The sequence below is a fragment of the Triticum dicoccoides genome, chromosome 4B (genome assembly GCF_002162155.2).
Source record: "Triticum dicoccoides isolate Atlit2015 ecotype Zavitan chromosome 4B, WEW_v2.0, whole genome shotgun sequence".
In the NCBI taxonomy this organism is placed as follows: domain Eukaryota; kingdom Viridiplantae; phylum Streptophyta; class Magnoliopsida; order Poales; family Poaceae; genus Triticum; species Triticum dicoccoides.
In genome coordinates, this window is record NC_041387.1 from 436,649,197 (window position 1) to 436,669,586 (window position 20,390).

The window sequence follows — 20,390 nt, forward strand, 5'->3', positions numbered from 1 at the left end:
GCCACATGTCAGTTACGCAACTGCACCTGCAGTTAAGTCACTGAAGCTTCTGTTCGGCTCAACGGGACACAGGTGGGTAGCTTCGATTGATTAATTATACCTCCAGCGCACCCCTTTTTAGTTAAAGAATGTATGAAATGTAATGAAATCCAGCATGTTTATATGAAATCCGACCGTGTATGAATGAATTTATTTTGATTAGTTCGAATTCCTGTATCACTGGCATTGGATGAACATGCAAAACAATACGTGCGAGCATTATTCCTAGGGTGATCACCTCGTTTGCAGCAGTTTCACATGTAGTCCCTCCGGTCCTTTCTAGTCTGCATACAAGTTTTGTTTGTAGTCAAAGTATCTCTACTTTGACAAATCTTATAGAAAAAAGTATGCACTTTCACAATGTGCGAAGTAAAATGGAACAGAAGGAGTGCAAAGAGTTTGAGCAGCTTTTTAGCATTTCTGTACATTGCAATGAAACACACAGGGTTCATAGAGAACATTCAAAACAATCGATGATTATGCATCTCAGTGACTCACATGTCAGAGGCAATATTTACTTCACAACTAAAGAATAAAGAAAAAAATTGATCGACGCTGCTGACAGCAAAGGGCGTCCCATTCCAAAATATCAAATGCATGTCTTGCTAAAATCAATGAGCAAAATTTGACAAGGTTGTCCCATTCCAAAATATCAAATGCCTACAATTGTGGAATGGGTAGGGTTTGCCATCAGTTCGGACATTGACATGACACCTCATGCTAAATAAACCAGTTGTTCTTTTTGTGCAGTTCCACCAAAATCAACCAAATTCGCACGTAGCTTGTATGATTTCTCCCTTATATGTTGCAACACCTTGAACTTATCGGCACCTCCTTTCTTGTGGTGGAAATGAATGATTCGATGTATTCATGAACATTTTGTGCAGTTCCCATTGAAATCAAGCTGAGCACCCCTGTTTGCACAAATACAAAAAAGTGATTAGTATAAAGCAAACTGAACTACGAATTGACAGTTTAAACTGGCACCTACATGGTCCATGTAAAGCACACTTTTAGAAAAATGGAACTCACCAGAAAGAATCCTAGAACAACATTGTACTCGCGCATCACAGCAAAAAATGGAGATTTGTCAGTCCTTCCGAGCTGAAGTTAGTTTGGTCTTGTGGGGAGTAATGTAACCATCCTTCAACTGCTCCTTCTGATGAGAAGATAGACAAGGCTTCTTCATACTAGCATAATCGGAACTAGTCACTTCACGTAGTCCATATTCTTCTTCAGAGGAAGATGATCCTGTTGTGCAAAGACAAGAGGACAAATAAATGCTAGCATCCCTATTTGCTCGAAAAAAAGGAAAGGAAATATTTAAAACAACTCAGATGAAGCACTTCTCAAGGACAGTACCACTTTTTCATGACAATATCTAAACAGTAGGACAACACCAATAGAGATGGCAAAGCTCAAATGATATGGATGAAATCAGTGGGTGAGTACCAACCTTTGTCGGGAGGCTTATTGTGTAGAGCATACAGATGAAGCACTTCTCTGGAACCATCTGTTGCTATCTACGGTGGTGGCCATGCTTACTATATACTCCTCGATTAGTTTAATGTTTCCAACATCTTCTTGTGCAGTTCCACTAAAATATATGGTATCTTCAAAGAAGATCCCTATTTGCACAAGTAGAGATAATTACGTATTACATTAAGAGTGGCATCAAATCAGTGGAAAAACAATTGCTCGTTCTAGCCATAGCAATAAATTAAGATGAAAAACTATATCATTACTTGTGTCACCACAGTTCCAGTGCTTCATTACAGCACCGGGAGTTGATTTTTATTTTTCTTCCGCTTGTTCTTCCCCTTCATCACTTGGTTCAATAACAGACAAGCTTCGCCTTCAATGTAAGATTTGGCATGTCAATTAGGGAGCACAAGTATAGTACTGAACTTAATTTTCTGATGAAAGTGGCAAAATACAGGCCAATAGTTGTGAAATATCCTTATCTTACCTCAATGGGATATTACGGTGCACATACAGATTGGAAGTCTTGTCTCCATTTGTGCAGTTCACTAAAATGAAGCAACATTATCGTACAAGTAGCACAACATATGAAAGCACACTGCAGAATCATGTGAAAGAAGGCTAGTACTGACCTCTCATGATGCGGAATTCAAACAACTCACAAGAAGAAGATCTGAACCAAATTTGCCAACACGGATAGGAAGTAAGATCTCCTCTTGTGCAGTTCCACTAAGATCAAGCAATCAAGCAACGTTGTTGGTGTGACATTTTGGTTCAGTGCAACAAAAGGCCACAATGGCACGAGGTGAAGTAGATAACCCTGTTTACACAGAGGTCCAACTAGTGGTCAATAACGGTGGATGACACAGAAGCCAACAAAAAGAAGCATCTACCTTATCTAAATGGGAAAGAAAGCAAGACAGTAGCATTTCTCAAACGGTGGCATTGATTAATATTAACATAGAGATTATATTAACAATAAAATTCATTAAACATGTAATTTTCCAGCGGCATTATTAGAGGGTGTTTGTTTATAGGGAAATTTTGGTGTAGGGACTAAAAAAACTCCATGTCAGTCCCATCAAAACCAAATAGGAGGGACTTTTAGGGACTAAAAGTGGGCATTTGGGACTAAAGAAAGAAGACCCCGAGGGAGTCTTTTTGGGACTTTTTCCAACAGTTGCCCCTACCACGCATCGCACCTTGTCTCTATTGGTTCATTACTAGGGGTAACATGGTCTTTTAGCATGTCATTTAATAACCTCTAGTCCATGTTTAGTCCCTGGAACCAAGCAGGTAGGGACTAGGAAGTTTTTAACCAAACATGGCCTTAGATTAACAACAGCTAATGAGTTGCATGGGACAGTGGACGCACCAGCACCATGTGCATCTACCGATGTACTGTGGTCATGCACAGTCTGTTGCAACAAAGAACAAACAACCAAGGAGCATATTTGTGTTGGTCCCAGTTTTGTTATCTTTAGGCACCTTTCCCTATGTGAGCGCAGCAAATCTAGTCCTGCTCAAACTCTACAACCTTGTCCCCCAAAACAAAAGATCAGTTTGTTACAGATGTGCGTACTGCGTTTATCATTGTTTTCCCTTTTCGACCAACGTAGGTGCTGGACAGCCAGTCTGTACTAGTATTTTCGCCCCTTCCTTTCCTCTTTGAACCACGTCCTAGATTTATGTGATACAACTTTCCCCACTACTTTTCCTCATTCATTTCCTCTTTGAACCACGTCCTAGATTCATGCTATACAACTTTCCCCCTTCCTTTCCTCTTTGAACCACGTCCAAGATTCATGCTATATAGAACTTCTCCCACAACTTTCCCCCACTCCTTTCCTCTTTGAACCACGTCCTAGATTCATGGTATACATGTAGCTAGAGCAATGCATGTGGAGTAAGTAAATTATACCTTAAGGTTCTTGGGGCATGGTTTGGTGGGCGACGGGACGGCGGCGAAGAAGAAGGGGTCGGAGGCCCTCCCGCACCGCCGCTGGGTGAAAGTGAATAGCTGCGCCGGTAGTGGATTCCCTCCCTCGCCGCGGCGACAATGTTAAGCCTCCTTCTCTTCCCGGCGGACGGATCCTGCCAGCTCTTTGAGAAGCAGTGAGGGGAGAGAGAGGCCAACGAAGTCTTGTTTAGATCTGGAGAGGGAGAGAGAGTGTGAAGAGAGCAACTACAAGTGCTGAGGCTCCAGCGTGTATATATATATACTGGAGAGAGAGAGTGTGAAACATGCAAACCCTAGAAAACAAGCACCGAGGCTGCAGCTTATACGTGATGAGGTGATTATACGGTCACTACGAGATCGTATAGCTCCGTATCCATCCATTTCGACCAGTCAAAGAATCCTCCTGGCACAAATTATGCTCAAGTGTAGTTATCGAACCCGAGACCTCAAGTTTATGAGCGAACAGGCTAACCAGCTACACAACCCTCCCGTTATGTTCAACGAGAGGAAAATAACCTTTTATACATTCCTACATTCGTGTGACAAGCATGCCGTGTTTTTTTTGCGTGTGTGTGGGAGTCATTGGGATTTCAATCATAACCATGTGATGTGGCTTTGGTGGTAAGACTATCCACAGTGGTGCAGAAATAATGCAGCATTAGTCACCTTACCTCTCTCCACGTAGTACGTTGGGTCCCACCAGTCAGAGGGTGAAACAAACAAATTGATAAGAAAAATTAAAAGCGCCAGCGGTGTATCTTACCTCACACATCTCGCTACTCTCGGGAACATTGTCCAATTGATCCCTCTATTCGCTCACGTACTATTTTAAGTGAATCCTTATTATAACATGCACACAATTTTGGGCACTTGTATTCGACCTAAGTCAGTGTGCCACAGTATCTCGTATACTTACTACTCCCTCCGTCTAGGTGTAATAAGTCACGTTAGAAGGTGCAACGGGACCAAGGTGCATGCGTGTGTGTGTGTGTGTGTGTGTGTGTGTGTGTGTGTGTTTAACAACATGTGTGTGTTAGAGAGAGCGACATATCAACCTACTCCTACAGAGATACGATGTGTAGTGTATGATTTTAGCTGCGAGAGTTGGTGCATCCTCTCGTTTCCAGGCGTGTTCGGTATGGACATGCGGACAGATGCCACACCCGCTCCTGACCAGCCTAGCCCACCCAAAGCCCATCCATCGCCCGCGCGCGCTTCCCGCCCGAAACGGTCAGCGCCGCTCCAAAGAATCGGTGCCGCATTCATGCCCGGGAAGAGCGGACGCGACCTGTCACTGGCGCAAGAGTGATGGTTGCTTCGTCAGTCCAACTTACTACTTCTATGTGATTTGACGGCTCATTGGTCTTTATTACTGAGGTGGTAGGACTGCTGGATGTCCCATGCTTTCGGCGAAAGGAGGTACTACTAGATTACAATTTTCTCCATTCTTACAGCGGAGGAGTGCAAGAGCAGTGAAAACAGGTAGGCTCAGTGATTACATGGCCCACCTCACACTATCACCATATTTTCTGGACACCGTGCGACACCTAACTCTTTACATAGTACTCCCTCCGTTAGTAAATACTAGATGAGTCCCCGCGCGTTGCCGCGGAACAGCCGTATATCTCTCTGCGCAAAATTATCGATTTCATAGAACTAAAAAAATCTATAACCGCATGACAAATGTGGTAGCCAAACTAAATAAACTCCCATCATCATTTAGATCATCCCACGTAAGGAAAAAAGATCAGCCAACTCCTACTGCATAATGGGATTATATTTTTCTTTTTGACATGTTAATGGGACTTAAAAGCTCACTTACATGCATGCTACCGGTGCATGCTTGCATGCAGACATGTTGATGTGATTTAAAACCCACTCACATGCATGCCACGATATTTCTGCATGCTTGCATGTGGCTTAGTGTGGAGCCTCTCAACGTCTAGATCAGACGGCTATTATGGACTGATTTACTTCATCTAACGGCTACATTAATTTTGATGATGTGGCTCAAGGAGAGGATAGAGAATTCCTAGTAGTGGGGGCTAGCTATTACTAGTAGATAAGTCTTTGTAGAGATTCAACTAGGTGAACTACATATGGAACAAAATGAATCAATCTACACTTAAGATGCATCTATATACATCCGCATGTGGCTCATGGTGAAATCTCTACAAAGACTTATATTTCGGAACGGAGGAAGTACTAGTATAGTACGTACTACGTACCGTAATTTATCAGTGAGATAAATTTGTACAATGCTATGAAGCTTCCAGCTTCTGTTACATGTATCTTGCATCCAAGGTTGCCCGTTGCAACATTTCATCAAATACAAAGGAGACTAACATGCATGCTATTGCATCTTAATGATTGACAGATCATAGCAAATATGTACTCCCTCCGTTCCAAAATAAGTGTCTTAACTTTGTGCAAACTTGGTACAAAGTTATACTACTACTAAAGTTGACACTTATTTTGGAACAGAGGCAGCTAAAGAAAAAAATGATCCATGCAGTCCCTAGCCCTTGAACCGTGAAACCTAACCAGGCTTCAATTTGCTGGCAATGTTCAAGCTTCCTAATAAATGAAGTTCGCAACCTTTTGACCATCAGATCATTTTGTGCAGTTTCACCAAAATCGAGATGAGCATCCCTGTGGCAAAGAAATTGAAGAAGTGTGATTAGAATAAGATTACTGGGACTAGTTGATGAGACATAAACTCATCACAAATACAGTACGTCGAAGCCAGTAGAGGTATGTGCGAGGCAAAGAAGTAGAGAAATATCCAGATGGAGTGATGTGGGCAGCTGGAGCAGTGGTGCAAGCCGGATGTAAAGGGAGTTGTACCTGAGGGACGTAGCTCAACCTTGAGGAGGGCGGCGGGAGGCAGCAACTGCCCACGTCGCGGCAGTGAGAAAGGGACGAAGGCAACCTCACCATCTTTGTGAGAGAGAATGGCGGGGACCCCTGATCGGGACGTGCCGACAGTGGGTTTTCGCCGTCGGCGATGGCGACCGCATCTAAACTAAGCATCCACCCCTTCCCCCGGCGGACGTGATCTGCAGGGATGTTAGAGATGTGGCCACAGTCGTTTTGTGCGAGAGAGTGTGAAGAGAGCAACCCCAGCAAGCAACCGTGTAGGCTGGCCCGTCCTGACTATGTATATAGCGGAGCGGTTTCCTTTTCTCTCCATATGAACCTATCATATTGCGTACGTGCCACTGAAGAAAAAAAACTTTATTTATAAATGACGCTGCACCTACTACTCGTTCTCCTATAACCTTGCGCTTGGCATCTCCAAAATATTAACCTTGCGATTGGCTCTTCGCCTCTTCGGGAAGTCGAGCTATAATGGTAGTGCAGTATATATCGTTCTGGCTATATGAGACCGAATGAATTGCTGCACGTCCACCACGTGGGCGAGGGTCGAGGGGTGAGGGAGAGTGCTACATACGGAGCAAAATGAGTGAATCTACACTCTAAAATACGTCTATATACATCAGTATTTGGAGTATGTACTAGTAGTTCATATTGAAATCTACTAAAGGACATATATATTCCAAACAATATGATATAATCTCTATAACCAAGGTACTCCCTCTGTCTAGGTGTGTAAGTCATCTTACGAAAACCAAATAATCCCAAAACACTAAGGCGTGGTGCATTAACTTCTATCTCGTTTCTTGTTTCTTGACATATCAACCAATAAGAGATGAGGAGTGTGCAAGCTTTTTATGACTTGAGACTACCAAACACGACATGCAGTGGTTAGCTCATTACATGCAATGCTATTAATTAGCAAATAAACATTAAAGTCTCTCATTTTCCCCTCCTCCTTGGTCATGGTGCACAACTTAAGATGACTTACTCACCTAGATGGAGGGAGTAGTAAGGACGAGGAGTAAACGGAGGGACTAGTAAATTTTTCTCCTCGTCCTGCAAGCCACCGCGCGCATGGGCGAGGGAGCGGGCATAAGGCGGAGCAAGCGTCACCTCATCCTGCGAGCCACTGCGCCCGTGGGCGGGGGAGACGGCGTACTAAGGAAGCTTCTCCTCGTTCTGCGACTTGACGGGACACATCAAAAGTAATCTAGTCTATATAGCCTTGCCTCTAAGGTAGGCCCCACATGGTTTGCCTCTTTTTTTCATTTAACATAACGCGTCAAGTAGCAATTTGTTTGTTCACCCGTGGTAGACGATCCTCCCTCCACCAAGTGGACAACCAGTATATGTGCCTGTCGGCATTCTGGCAACAGGGGTCCCCAGACTTGCCTGCCTGCGGCCTGCGGCGTGGCTCGAGGGTGGCCCAGTACGGCCCATCTTCATCAGCACAAGACTCAAGACCCTCGCGAGGGGCCATGCCTCGCGGGGCGGACGACACAAGACTTCCTCAGGAACAGCCTCGCCAGGCAGGCTCGCGAGGAGGCGGAGAGATCAAGGCAGGGTAGCTCGCGAGGTGCTCGTGACGCAAGCCATGACGATCAAGACCAGGCGGGCGCCTGCCTGCGCAGTGTCCTTGTTTCATCTTTGGTGCAAAGAGGGCAAGCACAGGCGTGGAGTACCAGGTCATCAGGCAAAGTTTGCCATTTCGCTGCAACGAGACCAAGACCAGTAGAGCGGCAGGATGGAGGTCACCGTGGAGCCCAGGACGACGTCATCGCCAATGCCTTTGGCAGCCGAAGACTAACTTTAGTGAGGATAAGTTGTACTAGATGTTCCCCTTTGAAATGGCCGTTGTTGGCGCCCTTCCCGCTCAATATTTGGGAAGAGGACCAGGGCCTCTATAAATAGGGCTAGCCACCACAGAGTAGGGGCATCTCATCAAGTCCTCATCTGATCGAAATCCAAGAGGCGATCGAACTCACCCAAGTAGTGCATCGCACCAGCTCAAGAACACCTCTCGCGAGGCTGTTCATCCTTTGTACTGTTCATCATCAACCCCCGAGGCAATCCACAAAACGACACACTGGACTAGGGTATTACACCACAACGGTGGCCCGAACCAGTATAAATCTTGTGTCCCTCGTGTTGTTCATCGTTTTAGCTTAGATTCTTGTGAGGCGATCGGATGAGGAGTGGTAGGGGGAATATCTTTGTGCACACCCCAGAGTTCGAACCTTAAGGGTCTGCCGGAACCCAACATCTGACATTTGGCGCGCCAGGTAAGGGGGCGCCGGAATCTTTCTTCCGCTATTTCGCGTTCGATCTTCCATCGTGTCCATGACTGACGCTCGCCGGGCTCGCGCCGAGCATCGGGCTGCTCTCGCCGCCTGCGTCGCCTAGACGGCTCCCGTCGGTGGGTGTCCCCGTCGTTCCCCGTTGCCTGCCGCCGACGCCGCCACCGGCCCGGCGGGGAACAAGCAGCAGGCCTCGTCACTGCACCCTTCGGTGCGGTAGGAAGGCCGCACCGCCACCCCGTCGCTGACTCCAGCCGGTTCGTCGTCCCACGCCCGTCGTGCCCCCACGGACGCACACGCCGCATTGCTCCTGGTGCATGAGCTCCTACACCACCGTCCCGTTGATGACCTCTATGAGGAGTGGCTCGCTCACATCACCGAGCTCGTCAGCACCGCAGGGGGCTCCCCTGCGCCGTCCCTCTCACTGCCTCGCCCTCCGTCCTGCATAGGAGGTGCAAATCAGGAGGTACCTCCGCCACCTCCTCCCCAAGAAGGTGCCTTGGCTCCAAGACGCGCGGCCCCAGGTTGAGATCCACCGCGTCCGGCGCCTGCGCGAAAAGAAAGGAGGTGCCAAGAAATCCCTCATCCCCAAGAAGGTGCACGCGTGCTCCCGGCACCGGTGCGCCACGACCGCATCCCTGTGCCAGCACGTCAAGACCCCACGCTGCTCCAGGCAGCGGCGCGCAGGAACCCCCAAGAGCAAGCCCCGCATCAGCAGAGAGCTCCGGTGGCCACCACAGGATGTCGCGCCTTCACCACCGAGCTATGCAGTGTCGCCTGGCTGGGCAAGTTCAAGCCTGACCTGCCCCCTCGCTACGACGGCACTGCTGACCCCGCGGAGTTCCTACAACTCTACAAGCTGGGCATCAAGGCCGCCAACAGGGACGGAAAGGTCATGGCGAACTGGTTTCCCATGACACTCAAGGACGGCGCCCACACCTGGCTCCTGAACCTGCCTCCTAACACTATCTCCTCCTGGGATGATATGCACACTCGCTTCATCGCCAACTTCCAGGGCACTCGCGACCGTCCGCTGGCCGTGGGTGACCTGCGCCGCATCAAGCAGCAGCCCAGAGAAACCTTGCAGAAGTACATATAGAGCTTCAATAGCACTCACCTCAAGATTCCCAGGGTGACCGAGGAGGCCATCATCTCAGCGTTCTCTGATGGCATCCGCGACGTCAAGATAAACGAGGAGCTGGCGATCCACGATGATCTGTGTACGTCTCTGGAGTTGTTCAACCTGGCGACCAAGTGCACAAGGGCTGAGGAGGGACGCCTCTCCCTTCTCGAGCTCCCAGCAGCAGACCCAGAAGAGAAGAAAGCCAAGGCCAAAGATGTGAAGCGCAAGGGAGCAGCCGTGCTCGCAGCAGAGCCGGACATGAAGCGCGGCAGGGACCAGCCGGAGTCGTCCAAGGGCAGCCGGTCTTGTGTGTACCACGATCTCCATACTCACAACACCAACAAATGCCAAGAGCTCAGGGCCGTGCGAGAAGGCCGTGTCGGTCGATGCCCCGAGCGCTACGATTGGGGCTATGGCCGAGGCAGAGCTAGAGGTGGAGGACGATGGGACGACCGTGGCCCTCACCAAGGGTGGCGTGACCGGCCTCGCGAGGACCGCTGGCAGGACCAGCCTCGCGAGGGGGCTTGGAGGGGGGATCAACCTCGTGAGGATCGCCCGCAAGGCAACGCAGGACTTCCTCCTCTGCCACCACCACCAAGAAGGAATGAAGACCATCATTAGGACGAGGGGGCTGGGGGCTTCCAGGAGCCGCGTGCAATCGCTTGCATCTTGGGCGGCGCTCAGGCCCCAGCCTCTCAGCGCATCTTCAAGCAGTTTGCTCGCAAGGTGAATGTAGTTCTTCCAAAGCTTGAGGCCACACGCCCTCTCAGGCGGTCTGCGTGCGCCATCACGTTCAGCTCGGCGGATCAGCTCAAGTGCGCAGCAACGGCCGGTGTCCTCCCGATGCTATGCTCCCCAGTCATCAGCAATGTGCATGTTACCAGGACCCTCATCGACGGTGGAGCCGGCCTCAACGTCCTGTCCGTCGAGGCGTTCAACAATCTTCAAGTGCCATATGATCATCTTCAACCAACCAAGCCCTTCTCAGGAGTCACTGATGGTTCCACTGTCCCGATAGGGCAGGTCCACCTCCCTGTAACTTTTGGACAGCGCAAGAACTACCGCACCGAGCTCATTGACTTCGACGTCGCCCACATTTGCCCGCCATACAATGACATCCTCGGTTATCCAGCCCTGGCTAAATTCATGGCAGTGATTCATCATGGCTACAACGTCCTCAAGATGCCAGGAAGTGGCGGGGTCATCACGGTCCTCTGTGAAGAGAAGGATGCGGTGTGCTCTCTCGAGCGCGCCTTCCAAGCCGCGTCAAACGAGGACCCAGACAGCAAGAGTGGAACCCTTCCTGAAGCAGCTCCCATGAAGAAGAAGATGTCACCTGGCTCAAGGCCTCAGGAGGCAGGCACCTCCGGAGGCGCCACGTCCGGACATTCGCCCATCCAAGGGGCGCCACCCTCCGTCGCATAGGAAGGCGTGCCCGGCGCCCTCCTCGGGCAAGGCTCGGGGATCTCTCCTGGGGAGCCACCGACTTTGCCAAGGTCACGAGGGAGGCGCTCGGGCACCACTTGGAGGCGTGCTTCACGTCACGTTTCCCTCAGGAAGGCGTGAGGCAAGGAGGGCCCAACCCTCAGGAGTTCATCACCAAGGTCGCTCAGGAGTTGCAGGAATCGAGAGCCATGCACGGCAACCGCCGCCTTCCCAACGTAGCTCCCCATCCAGGTGAGAATGGCGAGCTGCGGGTCTGCATCGACTACCCAGGGCTCAATTGAGTCGCGTCTCAGGAGTGCTTCTGGCCTTCGCGCGTGGGGTGTTGTGCGGGTCCACCGCACAGCTATGTCCGCATGCCCTTCGGCCTGCCGAACGCGGCTGCAGCCCACCAGCGCCTGATGAGAAGCATTCTGGAAGCTCAGGTGGCCAAGCATCGCGCGCTCCTGGAGGAAATGGAGATGGACCTCACCGAGCCGCCCGGACCTTCTGAGCCTCCCGAGGCTCAGAGCCCCGAGGGCTCGTGAGGATTGGGTTCTTCACCTCGCACCGTCAGATGCACCAACACTCGCTCTACAATGGTACCAGGTGACTTCTTTCAAGTTTCGTTTCAGCTGGGAGCTCCCTCAGGGCTGCATCATTCCTAGGTCGCGTGGGTCTGTCCCTGCGGCATGTATCCGTTTTGCTTTCGTCTTCAGCTTACCTTGTTGGCGGCGCCCCTCGGGCAGCATCATCCCCAAGTTGCTTGGGCCTGACCCAGCGGCGTTTGCCTTTCTCTGCATCTATCTAAGTTGATTTGATTCTTCATGCTTAACCTGCTTATGATAACCCTCTGCTGCCTACCACGGGCCTCTCCTCTCTCATGCAAAGCGCTTGCACGTTAAAAGGGGGCCCCCTGAGCATCGCGAGTCAGGAGCTCTTACTGGCTCTCGAGCCCTCACCCCCTCGCCTTGTCCACGACATCGCGACCTGGCATACCAGCGGCGGCCGAGCTTGCTCGAGGGCCGGGACCTGAGGACGTAGAGCATTTGCATTTTAACCACCTTGCAGGAATGTACCACCGACAAAGGCCCAGAGCCAGGCACAACCCGCCTTGAGGTAGGGCCCCGTGAGTCCCGCGCTAGCTCATGGGTGCCCAGATACACCTCTCCTGGCCCTACCGTGCCGGCCACGTGTCAGGGCGGGGCTGTACACGCCCCGGGGGCTCCTCCCGGAGGGGAGCCCCCCTCCCACGCACCAGTGGAAGCACCATGCTCTGCGCTGGCTGACGACCCTGCCGAGTCGCGGCTATGCCCGTACACATACGGAAGCGCTATGCTCCGCGCTGGTGATAAACAACTAAGGGTAGCCCACGGCTGTATCAACCTCAGGGAGCCCAGAGCTCAGTGTCTGGCCTCACCGCAACGCCTCCCCTCGGGAGCGCCACGCGAGGGGGCTTGGCACGGGGGCTGCGACCGGGCCACGCCCGAGCACATGCCACCCAGCCAGGTCCCTCGGACCTGGTCGTCGCACGCCCCTCCCCGAGCGGAGCCAAGGTATGAAAACCCATTTGAGCGTCAAGGGGGACTCCTGAGAATCGCGACTCAGGAGCCCAACTAGTCACGTAGCCCCTCACTCCTTAGTTCCAAAAGGCTAACGGCGGTTGAGGTATGCGCGGGGCCGGGCCCTGCCAACGTAGAATGACAAATCCTCTCTTCCGCCCCCTCCCTATTTGTTGTTTGCGTGTCAAGGGGGACTCCTGAGCATCGGACTCAGGAGCCTAACTTGTCACGTAGCCCCCCACTCCTTAGTCCCGTCCTGGTGATCTGGTCAGGGCTAACGGCGGCTGAGGTATGCACGGGGCCGGGCCCTGCCAACGTAGAACACAAGCAAATAGAAAGGAAATCGCAAAATCTAGCAAATCCAGAAGCAAATATTATAGACCATAGATTATTCTCACAATGCCAGACACAAATGTAAACGCCTCCATGAGGCATGGTGCATGTTGCAGGAATAAAAGCAGGAAAAAGGCCGCGAGAAGATCACCCCTAGGCTGTGCCACCGCTCGTGGTGGAGTCGCGCTTGTCAGCCCCACCCCCTGGAGCTGTGGAGCCGGCAGCGCCTCGCTTGGGCGCGGTGTTGAAGGAGTGGAACTTTGACAGCAAGGCCTCCGCTCGACCCTTGACGGCTTCGGCAGCAGCGGTGGAGTGCTTGGCGTCCACGGGCTCCAACAGGTCGTCAAGGTTGGCGTCGGGTTTGCGGAGGTAGACGTGGCTCAGGATCCGCGTCAGCGCTGTGGAGGAAAGCACGCGAGCTTCAACTTCGGCCATGGGGCCGATGCCAATCACGACTTCCTCAAGCGCCTCAATGAGGAAGGGAACCAGCTTAGCGGGGCCTTCCTTGGCTCCGGCCAACCGTTTCTCTAGGCCCCCGTCATAGAGCATTTTCAGCGCTATGCGAGCCAACTCCTCATAGCGCACGAAAGCCACGTGGTCCTCGGCCAAGACCTTCGCCTCGGCATCCAGTTCGACCCTCTCCGTCTTCAGCACCTGCTCCAGCATCTTTAGCCGGTCGCGGTCGGCTGAGAGTTCGGCGTCGCGGTCCTTGACAACAGCCTCCCGTGCCTTCATCTCCTCCTCCTTCCCCTGGCGATCGTGACTCTCCTTGGTGAGCTCATCATGTAGCCCTTGCAGCTTGCCCTCCAGCATCTCGCAGCAGCCCTTGATGGTTGAAGCATCCTTCAACACCACGTCACGAGCGACCATGGCCTGGGAGGTGGCTTGCTCCCCCTCCTCACAAGTCGTCACAGCCTGGCTCAGCGCCGCTCGGACGGAGGCGTCAGAGCGAACCCAGCTAGAGACCAACTCCAGGCGCCTGGCCACCAGGTGAGGATCCGCGCTCCGGAGATCCTCCCACAACCCACTCAGCTCGTCGGCGGCACGGTCCAAGGCGACAGAAGAGGCAGAGGAGAAGGGAGCCGGAGGAGTAGGAGGAGAATACGACAACGTGATCACGGCCTGGAAGGCAGGAACCTCCTGAGTCTCGGCAACTTTGGTGACATCATCGAGCACGGGCGCCTCAAGGGTCAACGGGGCCACGGGGGCTGACTCCTCGCTGGAGCGTCCCTGCTGGCCTCGCAAGGATGATCGGGCAGGGGACGTGCGGGCTCTGCTGCCTCCCTTTCCCGCGAGTGAAGACGCAGCCATGGCTGATGAGCCCGTTCCAGGCAGGGTCGCCGCGTCTCCCTTCAGCCTACCCAATGGAAGATGCAGGCCTCGACGACGAAAAGACATGAGCAAGGCAAAGTTCAAGTACTTACTGGTTGACTGCCGCGGGATCCACGGACTCCGGCCAAGCTTGAAGCCCGAAAGCCTCTTGCGGGGCTCAGCCTCGGGAGCCCCAACCGCTGAGGAGGGCGCACCAGAAAGGCTAGAGTTGGCTTCGGCCGACGTGAGGGCTGGGTAAGACCCTCGGGAGATCAGCCCAGACCTGTCCTTCCTCGGGACCAGGGGCACGTCCTCCCCCTGTCTCCTGGCGCCGGCCTCGTCGTCTTCAGGCAAGGAGCGGAGGGTGCTGGACCTATGCCAGGGGGAAGTCTCCCCTGTCCCCTCAAAGGTTGCCTCCGAGTCACGCTCCTCGTCCTTGTCGTCATCTTCCCCCTCTTCTCCGCTGGAGTCACCAAAGGACAGGTTCACCATCACCATCGCCGCCAGGCCCTTAGGATCCTTCGCTGGCACCAGACCAACCCCGTCGAAGGTGGGCATGGTGTCCACCACTAGCTTCCAGTCATCACGAAGGAACAAAGGGACCGGAGCACCCACTGGGCCTGCCACGTCCTCTCCGACCAAGAAGCGGAGAGCCGCGGTCAGATCCTCGTCATTCAGGGAGTCCAAGCTCAGGAGAAGGACGACGTCCACATCCACGAACCTCCAGAGCAGGCGCGAGTGCGCTTGAAGAGGGGCCATCCGGTGCGACATGAACTCCCTCAGGAGCGAGGCCCCGGTCAACTTCGCAGCCCTCAGACTGCCCGGCCTCAGGTTGGCGTTCATCTTCTCCAACACATGCTTCACCCGCCGATCATCAAGCTTCGTGCGGGACCATGCCTCAACAGGCTCAGGCTGCTTTGTGGGCAGCTCCAGCAGGGGGTTGTGGCACCTGGCGTCCACCATGACCCACTTGCTCCGGAAGCCCTCGGCCCTCTTCCCGGCCTTCGAGATGGCGTTGGACTTGGAGTACGCGACAAAGCTCGGGCATGCCGAGATATTGCCGCCGGAGACCCGGAGGGAGAAGAAGTGGCACATCAAGGCCACGGAGGGCAATACCCCGACGTGCGCCTCACAATAGTAGGCAAAGATTGACAGGAGAAGGATGGAGTTGGGATGGATATGCAGAGCATGCAACTGACACTGGTGAAGGATGGCAAGGAAGAACTCCGAGAAAGGAGGAACTAGACCAGCGATAACGGCACTAATGAAGAGGGGGTAGAAGGTGCTCCCCTTGTCCTCCGGTCGGGCGGAGCCAACCCGGAGCGCAGTCTCCCCCATCTCGTTGATCTGCGACGCCACCATCTGGCACGTGAGGGAAAGATTCTTCTCCGTCATGTTGGGGGAGACCAGAGCCGGCGAGTACCAGGCCGATGCGGCCCCAACCGGGGTCTTGCGGGGAGCCATCGTTCACCGGAAGAGAAAGGGTGCAGCAAATCTGGAGATTTTGGAGGCAGGAGGGCGAAGAGCAAGAAAGGGGATCTGGAGCAAGGAGAACGAGAGTAATGAAGGTAAGCTGACCCCGGGCCAGCCTTTTGTCAGTCGAGCAGTTGCCAAGGCAGCATGGGGAAGCGAAGACGCCCACATCCAATCAACCGCCACGCGACACCCAAGGCTGCAGGCTGATTGGGCCCGCAACGCTCCGCACTTGCCCCTTCGCTTCCCCGCTAAGCCAAGTCCGAGCGGGCCTTGGGCCCAGGGGCTACTGTCGCTGTTCTGGGAATGGGGGTCCCCAAACTTGCCTGCTTGCGGCCTACGGCGTGGCTCGAGTGGTGGCCTAGTACGGCCCATCTTCATCAGCACAAGACTCAAGACCCTTGCGAGGGGCCAAGCCTCGCGGGGCGGACGACACAAGACTTCCTCAGGAACGGCCTCGCCAGGCAGGCTCGCGAGGAGGCGGAAAGATCAAGGCAGGGTACCTCGCGAGGTGATCGTGAAGCAAGCCATGACGATCGAGACAAGGCGGGCGCCAGGCGGGTGCCTGCCTGTGCAGTGTACTTGTTTCCTCTTTGGTGCAAAGGGGGCAAGCACAGGCGTGGAGTACCGAGGCATCAGGCAAAGGTTGCCATTTCGGTGCAACGAGACCAAGACCAGCAGAGCGGCAGGATGGAGGTCACCGTGGAACCCAGGACGGCAGTGTCTTTGGCAGTCGAAGACCAACTTTAGTGAGGATAACTTGTACTAGATGTTCCCCCTTCGAAATGGCCGTTGTTGGCGCCCTTCCCGCTCAATATTTGGGAAGAGGACCATAGCCTCTATAAATAGGTCTAGCCACCACAGAGTAGGGGCATCTCATCGAGTCATCATCTGATCGGCATCCAAGAGGCGATCGAACTCACCCAAGCAGTTCATCACACCAGCTCAAGAACACCTCTCGCGAGGCTGTTCATCCTTTGTACTATTCATTATCAGCCCTCAAGGCAATCCACCACACCACACACTAGAGTATGGTATTACACCACAACGGTGGCCCAAACCAGTATAAATCATGTGTCCCTCGTGTTGTTCATCGTTTTAGCTTAGATTCTCGTGAGGCGATCGGACGTGGAGTGGTAGGGGGAAGATCTTCGTGCGCACCCCAGAGTTCGAACCTTAAGGGTCTGCCGGAACCCAACATCCGACAGTGCCAAATTACCATGTGGGATGCCTTTTTCATACAGAAATGAGCTCCATAGTGTACCCGCGCGGGTGTGGTTGGGAAAGAGACAGGAGTACGTGCGCCGTGCATGCACCTCTTCTCTTTGTGCATGTCCCCCACCTACGTGTGTGTGTGTGAGAGATACAAACTGCGTTGTGAGTGCTTTTTTGTTTTGGGGTGGGGATGGGGGGGGTGGAGTGGGGGTTGATTTCGTGAATTATTTGTGGGAATATGTGTCGATGACATCTCAGACAAAATTTTGCATGCAATGTGTGTGAAATGGAGGCCTATCCATATCATATATAGAGGGTCGGGCAATCCACGAGAAGAGAGGGAGGGGTCATAGATATCGATAGAGTCGAAGAGTGGATCAAGTGGGTGGGTGTGAGATCGATGAAGAGAGCCATCGAAATTGTGTGTGTGTGCAAGTCAAAGATATAGGGCGACTGACCTACCGGAATGATAGAGGGAACATGTCAAGTTTGTGTGTGGCAGGGAGACATGACTAGAGCGCTCGATGTATCGGTGTGTGTGGGGGGTGGGGTGGGGGAGGGGTAGGCAGAGGTCTAACTATAGACGTAGAACGACTCGTATATGTGTTGAGAAGGAGAGACCCAGCTATGTCTTGAGGGAGATCGGTCGACATCCATACATAATTGAAGGACGGGAAATATGATGGGACAGAGAGAGAGAGAGAGAGAGAGAGAGAGAGGAGATAGAGAGGGAGGGAGAGGGGTAGAGTGCTGGATGGGTGATGGAGTTGCTTCTCAAAGATGGTGGGAGAGGCCTACTAGACAAACTGAGGGTGGAACTGCAATGTTATCAATAAGAGTGGGGATGTGTTTCTGTGTGTGCATGTGCGTGATAGATCTATTGGGACGCATCCATGGATGATGAAGGGGAACCATGTGTTTGGTAAGCAAACCTAACTAGATCGGTAGATCAATTGTTTTTTGTCGGAGGAAGGGAGAGACATAACTAATGAGGTAGATCGATCGACGCGTGGGTAAAAACGAGTTATAAGGACCTAGCTAGATATATGTATAGCGAGAGATCGGTCGGTGTATGTCCATTTGTTAGATGCAAATAAGGCCCAGCGAGACGGACAGACAGAGAGAATGGAGCTAGGAGGTGGTGAGAGAGGTCCAGCTACTAGCTAGATAGGGGGAGAAGTGTGCGGTTGTGAGAGTTTACATGTGTGTGTGACCGTATGAGAGACACGAGGCAAGGACACATAAAGGAGGAGATTGAAGGTGTGTGTGTATGTTGTAGGCAGGCATCGCTGGAGAGGTTTATCGATCGATGTGTGTCGGAAAGGAGTTGTGGAGACTCGGGAGAACGACCTAAAGAAAAAAAATGAATGTGCCCGGTGGATAGAATGCCGAGGGAGGGGGAGGGCGAGGAGGGCGTGTGCATGCACGAGAGAAAGTTAGTGGTAGCTACAAAGGTTAGAGGATTGTGTGGGTGTAAGAGACTAACAAAAATCATAATTTGATATGAAAGCGGATTCATATATTTGAATAGGAGATCATAGTGTTTTAAACATATGCATGCATGAATATAGCGGTGATTCACGTGATGTGCACATGTTATACCATAATGTGATAATGCATGGTGTTTGCAACTCACAGCTAAATGCCGAACAATCTAAACCATACTATACATCAAACAATCTCACATTTTATTTGAATTTGTGATAATGTGTGGCATTTGCAGCTTACAACTAAATATCGAACAATCTAAACAATACTATATATCGAACATTCTCACATTTTATTTGAATTTGTGGTAATGTGTGGTGTTTGCAACTCACATCTAAATACCTGTAGGCGTAGGGGGCGGGGTACCATACATAATGTGATAAACACATTATACATATGAGACATGGTTTAGATTATGAAGATCTAGCTAGAGCTAGAAATGTAATCTGATTTGAAATCAACATAAAGTGCATTCAAAAAATAGAGTTCGAGTTCATATAGTACACATAGTTCATATGTAACTCGAGACTAATCATGTGGTGTGCTGTGAAGATAATACACAAATGATGGTTTAACTTGACAATAATGATGATTGTAGATCTTATTAAAACAGAGAAATGAATTCAAATGCTTTGACTTCACAACAATCATTACTGTAGATCTTATTCAAATAGAGAAACAAATTCAAATTTAGTTCATATTGAAGCGGTAGTATATATGTTTGGAATGCACTAAAACGTTCATTTGAGTAGGTTGCATGCATTATACACGTAGCAAAATATTTTAATTGAACATAACATGAATTCAAAGTTTTGAATGACATTTGTAGTGCGCATTCATTTGGTACAATACACGTTAGGCTTGTCCGGAAATTTCAACCCGCGCCTTGTTAGCCTGAAATATTTAAGATATATCTGTGTCTCAGTCGTGCTCCGACAACTCCCTCCATCTAAACCAGTGCCTTGCTATTCCAAAATTACAACGCACGCGAAAACTGCCACCTCCTGTGAAATCTCGACACGTGAAATGCCCGTGGTACCCCTGAACCGAAAGAACCGCCTCAAAACGGTGGGGGTACTTTCGTAACTTACCACACATTTCATACAAGCGCGTCCCTAAGCCATGGTTCCCCACTGCCATCCCATCCGCCCACCCATTCGTGCACCGAGACCGCGTAAACCCGTGACGAAGCCCCACACCCTGCTCCGTCTGCCACCCAGCCGGAGCCTCTTCCCCGACGACGTCGTCCACAGCAACACCTCGACGTCCCTCATCCACCGTACCAGATGAGGATCCGTCGTCGATCTCATCGTCCCGCCAGTTCAGCAGCCCCGTCATCCACCTCCAAGGAGCTGCCCCAATGTTCCCCTCGTCTTTCGTGCCACCTCCATTCCCACACCGCTGTCTTCACCCGCACCACCGGAAGAGCATCATCATCACCGTTTCCTCGGATGAAGCTGTGGCCTAATCGGCGCCACCAAAGAGGTTGTACACTAATCGCCAAATTTTCTTCTTGATTCGATCTCACGGTGCTGCCGACGCTTGGTCCCGAGCCGACACGGCGCGGCTCCATCCACTGTGGCATCGTCGGCCACTTCCTCCATGATGTCGCTCCCTCGGCGGCGACGTCCACATCAGTAGGAGCTGCTGCTGCTTTAGCTCTCGCTCGCGCTGCTGCTCTGCTCTTGGTCTTGGTCCCCTGCCTGGTCTGCTCTTGCTTGCGCAGTTGCTCTCGCTCTTGCTCTTGCTTGCGATGCTGCTCCGATTTAGCTACACTTCAGTCGACTGAATCGACTTTTGGGTCA